Raw genomic sequence first — 10000 nt, 5'->3', positions numbered from 1 at the left:
TACCTACAAAAATGACTATTTGAAGTGTGTTAAAGATTTGATATTGCCAAAGCAAATAAAAAAGTCTCCTCTCCTATACTTATAAGGCTGTGTATAGCTCTGTAAATATTGGAAAGATATTGTATGAAGTTAACTATATAATTATGTGAATTAATTCCTACTTTATATGAGAGAGATTCCACCACAAGAACTATAGATAGGCCTACAGAATTAACTTAATCAGGCACTAAAGCCTGTCTTAATCCAATCAATCCTTTGATCAAGCTGTATATTATAATGTAAAAGACCAATCTATGTCACACCTATTGTTTATGATGAGACCCTGCATGGGCCTGAATAGGGATCACTAGGTATAGGTAAGCACTAGAGTTCTTAAAAGGTTCTATATACCTTGAGTCAATCTCACTGTGGGAGGAGATATTTAAGGTGGCGAACTTTTAAAAGAGGGTCCAAGGCAGCTCTGTGTCCAGATGAAGTAGGAAAAAATCCTTTATTTCATATTAAAAGGGTTAAAAACATGACCAACGCGCCTTCGGCCTGCAATGGGTCATCATCAGGGTCTACTAAAGATGACTGTTTGACACGTCATTAACCCATTCTGACCTGAGATCAGATTCATACGAGGTTTCCACTGGACACACACTGATCTGATTTTAACCCATTCTGACCTGAGATCAGATTCATACGAGGTTTCCACTGGACACACACTGGTCTGATTTTAACCCATTCTGACCTGAGATCAGATTCATACTATAGGTTTCCACTGCACACACTGGTCTGATTTTAACCCATTCTGACCTGAGATCAGATTCATACGAGGTTTCCACTGGACACACACTGGTCTGATTTTAACCCATTCTGACCTGAGATCAGATTCATACGAGGTTTCCACTGGACACACACTGGTCTGATTTTAACCCATTCTGACCTGAGATCAGATTCATACTAGGTTTCCACTGGACACACACTGGTCCGATTAACCCATTCTGACCTGAGATCAGATTCTAAAAAATGTCAGTCGTTCTTTCAATTTCAATTTAAAAAATAGCAGACCTACAAGCTCGTAGCGCGCCACTCGGTGGCGCGCTACGAGCTTGTAGGTCTGCTATTTTTCAATAGCTAAAGCGTAACATGATGCTGACACCAAAATGGGTTCCCGCCCCAAAATGGGGAGTCTGTATTGTATTGTAATGTATACCTTTGTGATGGTCATGTTTTATCTGTGGACCTGCTTCTGGGGGCCGGGGTGGGCAACTTTGACCATGGAGAGGAGCCACTATACTTCCACACTCACTCCCTAGGGCCATATAGTACTGTCGTACAATTTACAATTTACAATGTAGGCATTTAGCAGACGCTCTTAATCCAGAGCGACTTACATTAAGCAAGGACCAAAAGCATGGGAATACATCACATAAAAGCATTTATCAATATCATGAAACATGCGTAAGCTAAGAAAGTAACAGTGGAATATATATATAATGAAACTATACATACACTATACATATAAACTATACATATTTACTACTATGCTATACATATGTACTATGGCGTGCTATGACTATATACAATACAATTATAGTGCTGTCTACATAACATGCTATAAGTCTGTATCAGATGCTATCTAAGTCTACAGAAATGCTATCTAAGGGGGTATAGGGTAAGTGCTATGGGCCATGATGGAGTCTGAAAAGGTGGGTTTTCAGGCTACGGCGGAAGATTGGGAGTAGCAAAGATAGCCGATCTACAAGCTCAAAACGCGTCGCAGCGCGACACGTTTTGAGCTTGCAGATCGGCTATTTTTGCTATATTCAAATTGGAATCCTGAAAATTTACATTTTTATGTAATTTCAAATTGCCTTTAATTATACGTGTGTTGAAGCATTGAGCTACTCATTTAGACTGAAGTAATTAAAGCGGGTCATGTTTTGCATGTTGTGGAATTGTAAACAGCTGAAACCAACATTATATCAGTATTCTGACATTAACCTGAGGGCCACATTAAGTGAAGGTGGGGGGGCCGCATGTGGCCCCCGGGGGCCGCCAGTTGCCCACCCCTGACCTACGGTCTAGGGAGAAGCTGAGGAGGGATGGGGAGATGGAGACCATGACAATAGAGAGAGATGGACTGGGAGAGAGAATGTTAAAGGTATATTCAGTGATTTCACTTAATTCAAATATCACTTATTTTTTTGTTTTGTTGTGATAATCCTCCCTACTATAGAGTGTGCTGGCCATATAAGGAGTTCCTCCCTGTCCCCAGTTAACCCATTCTGACCTGAGATCAGATTCATGCGAGGTTTCCACTGGACACGCACTGGTCTGATGAACCCATTCTGACCTGAGATCAGATTCTAGAAATGTCAGTCGCTCTTCGATTTTTCAAAAATAGCAGACCTACAAGCTCGTATCGCGCCACTCGGTGGCGCGCTATGAGCTTGTAGATCTGCTATTTTTCAATAGCTAAAGCATAACATGATGCCAACACCAAAATGGGTGCCCGGTCAGAATGGGTTAACCCCTCTATCCTGATTGGACGAAAGGCTGGGTCCCACAGCCAAAAACGAAACCTAAGGTTTTTTGAGTGAAATCACTGAATATACCTTTAAGGGAGACAGGCTAAGCCTGCTAGACTGAGAGATGTTGTTTGAGTGAGACAGGCTAAGCCTGCTAGACTGAGAGATGTTGTTTGAGTGAGACAGGCTAAGCCTGCTAGACTGAGAGATGTTGTTTGCTTCTTGCTGTTGGGCGACTGTGTGTGGCTCAGGAGGTAGAGCAGGTCGTCCAATGATCCGTGGGTCGGCGGTTCGAATCCCGGCTCCTCCTCCTCCTCCTCCTGTCTACATGTCGAAGTGTCCTTGGGCAAAGAAACTGAACCCCACATTGCTCCCGATGTGCTGGTTGGTGCCTTGCATGGCTTCCGCCGCAATCGGTGTATGAATGTGTGAATGTAATGCATGATCTATATAAATGCACCATTTACCATTTTCTTCTGAATAAACTCCTAAGATATACATTCACCCTTATGGACATATATTATTTCCATAACAGCAGAGAGACTCTTGTTCTGGTGCGAATATATCATAATTATTAAAGGTATATTCAGTGATTTCACTTAATTCAAATATCACTTATTTTTTTGTTTTGTTGTGATAATCCTCCCTACTATAGAGTGTGCTGACCATATAAGGAGTTCCTCCCTGTCCCCAGTTAACCCCTGGGGGTCAAAAAACCTTAGGTTTCGTTTTTTACTCTCTATCCTGATTGGACGAAAGGCTGGGTCCCACAGCCAAAAACGAAACCTAAGGTTTTTTGAGTGAAATCACTGAATATACCTTTAACATTATTTTGACGTGAATCCTATAGGCTGAGCCTGTTTTTATTCTGCATTGTCTGAATGGAATTACATGTATACAAATAATTTGATTATAGCAGATCTACAAGCTCCCACAACGCCACACGTTGTGAGAGCCATTGGACTGAAGCCTCATCAAGGTCAAGGTGAACTTTATTGTCCACAGCTAGCCTACAGCCTCGTTCAGCGTCTTAGTTGATGCTGTTTCAGAGCCTCGTTCAGCGTCTTAGTTGATGCTGTTTCAGAGCCTCGTTCAGCATCTTAGTTGATGCTGATTCAGAGCCTCGTTCAGCGTCTTAGTTGATGCTGTTTCAGAGCCTCGTTCAGCATCTTAGTTGATGCTGTTTCAGAGCCTCGTTCAGCATCTTAGTTGATGCTGTTTCAGAGGCTCGTTCAGCGTCTTAGTTGATGCTGTTTCAGAGGCTCGTTCAGCATCTTAGTTGATGCTGTTTCAGAGCCTCGTTCAGCATCTTAGTTGATGCTGTTTCAGAGCCTCGTTCAGCATCTTAGTTGATGCTGTTTCAGAGGCTCGTTCAGCATCTTAGTTGATGCTGTTTCAGAGCCTCGTTCAGCGTCTTAGTTGATGCTGTTTCAGAGGCTCGTTCAGCATCTTAGTTGATGCTGTTTCAGAGCCTCGTTCAGCATCTTAGTTGATGCTGTTTCAGAGCCTCGTTCAGCATCTTAGTTGATGCTGACGCTACAAACTCTTTTCATGAAGTGAAAAGAGTTGTCGTAACTAACTCTGCCCCCGCATGGCAGTGGCACTGAGTCACATGTCCATTTGTAGTCCTAACTCTGCCCCCGCATGGCAGTGGCACTGAGTCACATGTCCATTTGTAGTCCTAACTCTGCCCCCACATGGCAGTGGCACTGAGTCACATGTCCTGCATATGTAGTCCTATACCAGCACTGAGTCACATGTCCATTTGTAGTCCTAACTCTGCCCCCGCATGGCAGTGGCACTGAGTCACATGTCCTGCATATGTAGTCCTATACCAGCACTGAGTCACATGTCCATTTGTAGTCCTAACTCTGCCCCGCATGGCAGTGGCACTGAGTCACATGTCCTGCATATGTAGTCCTATACCAGCACCAGTCACATGTCCATTTGTAGTCCTACCAGCCTCAGTGGCACTGAGTCACAGTGAGTTATGTCCACATACGAATGACAGCTGGCCGACAGCGTGGAAACCCTCAGTCATTCTTCCTTCTCACTTCCACACACTCTGTAGTCTGTATTACGACACAGTTTAAACCACCCTCTGAGTCTGTTACAACTCTTACTGTACGACACAGTTTAAACCACCCTCTGAGTGTTTTACAACTCCTGTCTTCCACACTGTACGACACAGTTTAAACCAATTTTGACCTGAGATCAGATTCTAAAAATGTCTTCTACATCCTGACACTTTTCTGAAAAAGCTATGTTTCTATGTCAGTCGTTCTCCGATTTTTCAAAAATAGCAGACCTACAAGCTCGTAGCGCACCACTCGGTGGCGCGCTATGAGCTTGTAGATCTGCTATTTTTCAATAGCTAAAGCATGACATGATGCCAACACCAAAAGGGGTTTCCGTCCCCAGAATGGGTTTTAAACCCAGCCTCTGGGTCTGAAATAATTAAGGACATGTTATAACTATTCTCTACAACTCCAGTTTGATCAAACCCCTCTTAAACAAGCAGACATGTTCACATCCCACTGAGCATTCTTTGGTCTAACATTCGTCTAAAGGGCCGTCTAAAAATGAGATAAAAAAACGTCTAAAATTAACGTTTTTTTTAGACGTCTATTCTTAGATTAGACCTTGATTAGGGGTTGATTAGACGTCTATATATAGACGTTTAAACAACCGCTAATCTAAGAATTAGACGTCTAAAAAAACTATCATTTTTAGACGGTTTTTTTTCTCATTTTTAGACGCACGTCTAATTGCCGGCTATTGCTCAGTGGGGTCCCTACAAACCCTCCTAAACAAGGACAGGTTCACATCCTCTACAAACCCTCCTAAACAAGGACAGGTTCACATCCTCTACAAACCCTCCTAAACAAGGACAGGTTCACATCCTCTACAAACCCTCCTAAACAAGCAGACAGGTTCACATCCTCTACAAACCCTCCTAAACAAGGACAGGTTCACATCCTCTACAAACCCTCCTAAACAAGCAGACAGGTTCACATCCCCTACAAACCCTCCTAAACAAGGACAGGTTCACATCCTCTACAAACCCTCCTAAACAAGGACAGGTTCACATCCTCTACAAACCCTCCTAAACAAGGAGACAGGTTCACATCCCCTACAAACCCTCCTAAACAAGCAGACAGGTTCACATCCTCTACAAACCCTCCTGAACAAGCAGACAGGTTCACATCCTCTACAAACCCTCCTAAATAAGGACAGGTTCACATCCTCTACAAACCCTCATAAACAAGGACAGGTTCACATCCCCTACAAATTTACAATTTACAATTTAGGCATTTAGCAGACGCTCTTAATCCAGAGCGACTTACATTTAGGCAAGAACAAAAGCATGGGAATACATCACATAAAAGCATTTATCATGAAACATGCGTAAGCTAAGAAGGTAACAGTGGAATATCTATATGATGAAACTATACATACACTATACATAATAAACTATACATATTCACTACTATGCTATACATATGTACTATGGCGTGCTATGACTATATACAATACAATTATAGTGCTGTCTACATAACATGCTATAAGTCTAAGTCAAATGCTATCTAAGCCAACAGAAATTCTATCTAAGGGGTTAGGGTAAGTGCTATGGGCCATGATGGAGTCTGAAAAGGTGGGTTTTCAGGCTACGGCGGAAGATTGGGAGTGATGCTGCAGTTCTGACTGCAATGGGAAGTGCATTCCACAGTTTTGGAGCCAGAAGGGAGAAGAGTTTGGGACGTGTGGAGCGTTGTCCCGGCGTTTTTAGTGAGGGTACTTCCAGTTTCCCTGCGTTGGCTGATCTGAGTGCGCGGGAGGAAACCCTCCTAAACAAGGAGACAGGTTCACATCCTCTACAAACCCTCCTAAACAAGGACAGGTTCACATCCACTACAAACCCTCCTAAACAAGGACAGGTTCACATCCTCTACAAACCCTCCTAAACAAGCAGACAGGTTCACATCCTCTACAAACCCTCCTAAACAAGCAGACAGGTTCACATCCTCTACAAACCCTCCTAAACAAGGACAGGTTCACATCCACTACAAACCCTCCTAAACAAGGACAGGTTCACATCCTCTACAAACCCTCCTAAACAAGGACAGGTTCACATCCTCTACAAACCCTCCTAAACAAGGACAGGTTCACATCCTCTACAAACCCTCCTGAACAAGCAGACAGGTTCACATCCCCTACAAACCCTCCTAAACAAGGACAGGTTCACATCCCCTACAAACCCTCCTAAACAAGGACAGGTTCACATCCTCTACAAACCCTCCTAAACAAGGACAGGTTCACATCCCCTACAAACCCTCCTAAACAAGCAGACAGGTTCACATCCTCTACAAACCCTCCTAAACAAGGACAGGTTCACATCCTCTACAAACCCTCCTAAACAAGGACAGGTTCACATCCTCTACAAACCCTCCTAAACAAGGACAGGTTCACATCCCCTACAAACCCTCCTAAACAAGCAGACAGGTTCACATCCCCTACAAACCCTCCTAAACAAGGAGACAGGTTCACATCCTCTACAAACCCTCCTAAACAAGGACAGGTTCACATCCTCTACAAACCCTCCTAAACAAGGACAGGTTCACATCCCCTACAAACCCTCCTAAACAAGGACAGGTTCACATCCTCTACAAACCCTCCTAAACAAGGACAGGTTCACATCCTCTACAAACCCTCCTAAACAAGGACAGGTTCACATCCTCTACAAACCCTCCTAAACAAGGACAGGTTCACATCCTCTACAAACCCTCCTAAACAAGCAGACAGGTTCACATCCTCTACAAACCCTCCTAAACAAGGACAGGTTCACATCCTCTACAAACCCTCCTAAACAAGCAGACAGGTTCACATCCCCTACAAACCCTCCTAAACAAGGACAGGTTCACATCCTCTACAAACCCTCCTAAACAAGGACAGGTTCACATCCCCTACAAACCCTCCTAAACAAGCAGACAGGTTCACATCCTCTACAAACCCTCCTGAACAAGCAGACAGGTTCACATCCCCTACAAACCCTCCTAAACAAGGACAGGTTCACATCCTCTACAAACCCTCCTAAATAAGGACAGGTTCACATCCTCTACAAACCCTCCTGAACAAGCAGATAGGTTCACATCCTCTACAAACCCTCCTAAACAAGCAGACAGGTTCACATCCTCTACAAACCCTCCTAAATAAGGACAGGTTCACATCCTCTACAAACCCTCCTAAACAAGCAGACAGGTTCACATCCTCTACAAACCCTCCTAAATAAGGACAGGTTCACATCCTCTACAAACCCTCATAAACAAGGACAGGTTCACATCCCCTACAAACCCTCCTAAACAAGCAGACAGGTTCACATCCTCTACAAACCCTCCTAAACAAGCAGACAGGTTCACATCCTCTACAAACCCTGCTAAACAAGCAGACAGGTTCACATCCTCTACAAACCCTGCTAAACAAGCAGACAGGTTCACATCCTCTACAAACCCTCCTAAACAAGGACAGGTTCACATCCTCTACAAACCCTCCTAAACAAGGAGACAGGTTCACATCCTCTACAAACCCTCCTAAACAAGGAGACAGGTTCACATCCTCTACAAACCCTCCTAAACAAGGACAGGTTCACATCCTCTACAAACCCTCCTGAACAAGCAGACAGGTTCACATCCTCTACAAACCCTCCTAAACAAGCAGACAGGTTCACATCCTCTACAAACCCTCCTAAACAAGGAGACAGGTTCACATCCCCTACAAACCCTCCTAAACAAGGACAGGTTCACATCCTCTACAAACCCTCCTAAACAAGGACAGGTTCACATCCCCTACAAACCCTCCTAAACAAGGACAGGTTCACATCCTCTACAAACCCTCCTAAACAAGCAGACAGGTTCACATCCCCTACAAACCCTCCTAAACAAGGACAGGTTCACATCCCCTACAAACCCTCCTAAACAAGGACAGGTTCACATCCTCTACAAACCCTCCTAAACAAGGACAGGTTCACATCCCCTACAAACCCTCCTAAACAAGCAGACAGGTTCACATCCTCTACAAACCCTCCTAAACAAGGACAGGTTCACATCCTCTACAAACCCTCCTAAACAAGGACAGGTTCACATCCTCTACAAACCCTCCTAAACAAGGACAGGTTCACATCCCCTACAAACCCTCCTAAACAAGCAGACAGGTTCACATCCCCTACAAACCCTCCTAAACAAGGAGACAGGTTCACATCCTCTACAAACCCTCCTAAACAAGGACAGGTTCACATCCTCTACAAACCCTCCTAAACAAGGACAGGTTCACATCCCCTACAAACCCTCCTAAACAAGGACAGGTTCACATCCTCTACAAACCCTCCTAAACAAGGACAGGTTCACATCCTCTACAAACCCTCCTAAACAAGGACAGGTTCACATCCTCTACAAACCCTCCTAAACAAGGACAGGTTCACATCCTCTACAAACCCTCCTAAACAAGCAGACAGGTTCACATCCTCTACAAACCCTCCTAAACAAGGACAGGTTCACATCCTCTACAAACCCTCCTAAACAAGCAGACAGGTTCACATCCCCTACAAACCCTCCTAAACAAGGACAGGTTCACATCCTCTACAAACCCTCCTAAACAAGGACAGGTTCACATCCCCTACAAACCCTCCTAAACAAGCAGACAGGTTCACATCCTATACAAACCCTCCTAAACAAGGACAGGTTCACATCCTCTACAAACCCTCCTAAACAAGGACAGGTTCACATCCCTACAAACCCTCCTGAACAAGCAGACAGGTTCACATCCCCTACAAACCCTCCTAAACAAGGACAGGTTCACATCCTCTACAAACCCTCCTAAATAAGGACAGGTTCACATCCTCTACAAACCCTCCTGAACAAGCAGATAGGTTCACATCCTCTACAAACCCTCCTAAACAAGCAGACAGGTTCACATCCTCTACAAACCCTCCTAAATAAGGACAGGTTCACATCCTCTACAAACCCTCCTAAACAAGCAGACAGGTTCACATCCTCTACAAACCCTCCTAAATAAGGACAGGTTCACATCCTCTACAAACCCTCATAAACAAGGACAGGTTCACATCCCCTACAAACCCTCCTAAACAAGCAGACAGGTTCACATCCTCTACAAACCCTCCTAAACAAGCAGACAGGTTCACATCCTCTACAAACCCTGCTAAACAAGCAGACAGGTTCACATCCTCTACAAACCCTGCTAAACAAGCAGACAGGTTCACATCCTCTACAAACCCTCCTAAACAAGGACAGGTTCACATCCTCTACAAACCCTCCTAAACAAGGAGACAGGTTCACATCCTCTACAAACCCTCCTAAACAAGGAGACAGGTTCACATCCTCTACAAACCCTCCTAAACAAGGACAGGTTCACATCCTCTACAAACCCTCCTAAACAAGGAGACAGGTTCACATCCTCTACAAACCCTCCTA

General features: G+C 44.2%; 1 protein-coding gene across 3 annotated transcripts in view; it reads left to right on the top strand.

Moving 5' to 3' along the window:
* LOC310857819 (anoctamin-5-like) overlaps positions 1–10000 on the top strand; it is a 110107-nt gene that overhangs the window by 551 nt on the left and 99556 nt on the right. The gene's annotated exons all lie outside the window — the stretch shown is intronic.

The sequence above is a fragment of the Protomyctophum parallelum genome (genome assembly GCF_964188405.1).
Source record: "Protomyctophum parallelum genome assembly, chromosome: 4".
NCBI classification, from domain to species: Eukaryota; Metazoa; Chordata; class Actinopteri; order Myctophiformes; family Myctophidae; genus Protomyctophum; species Protomyctophum parallelum.
The sequence above is the reverse complement of the archived record's forward strand: the minus strand, read 5'-3'. Positions and strand labels throughout refer to the sequence as shown.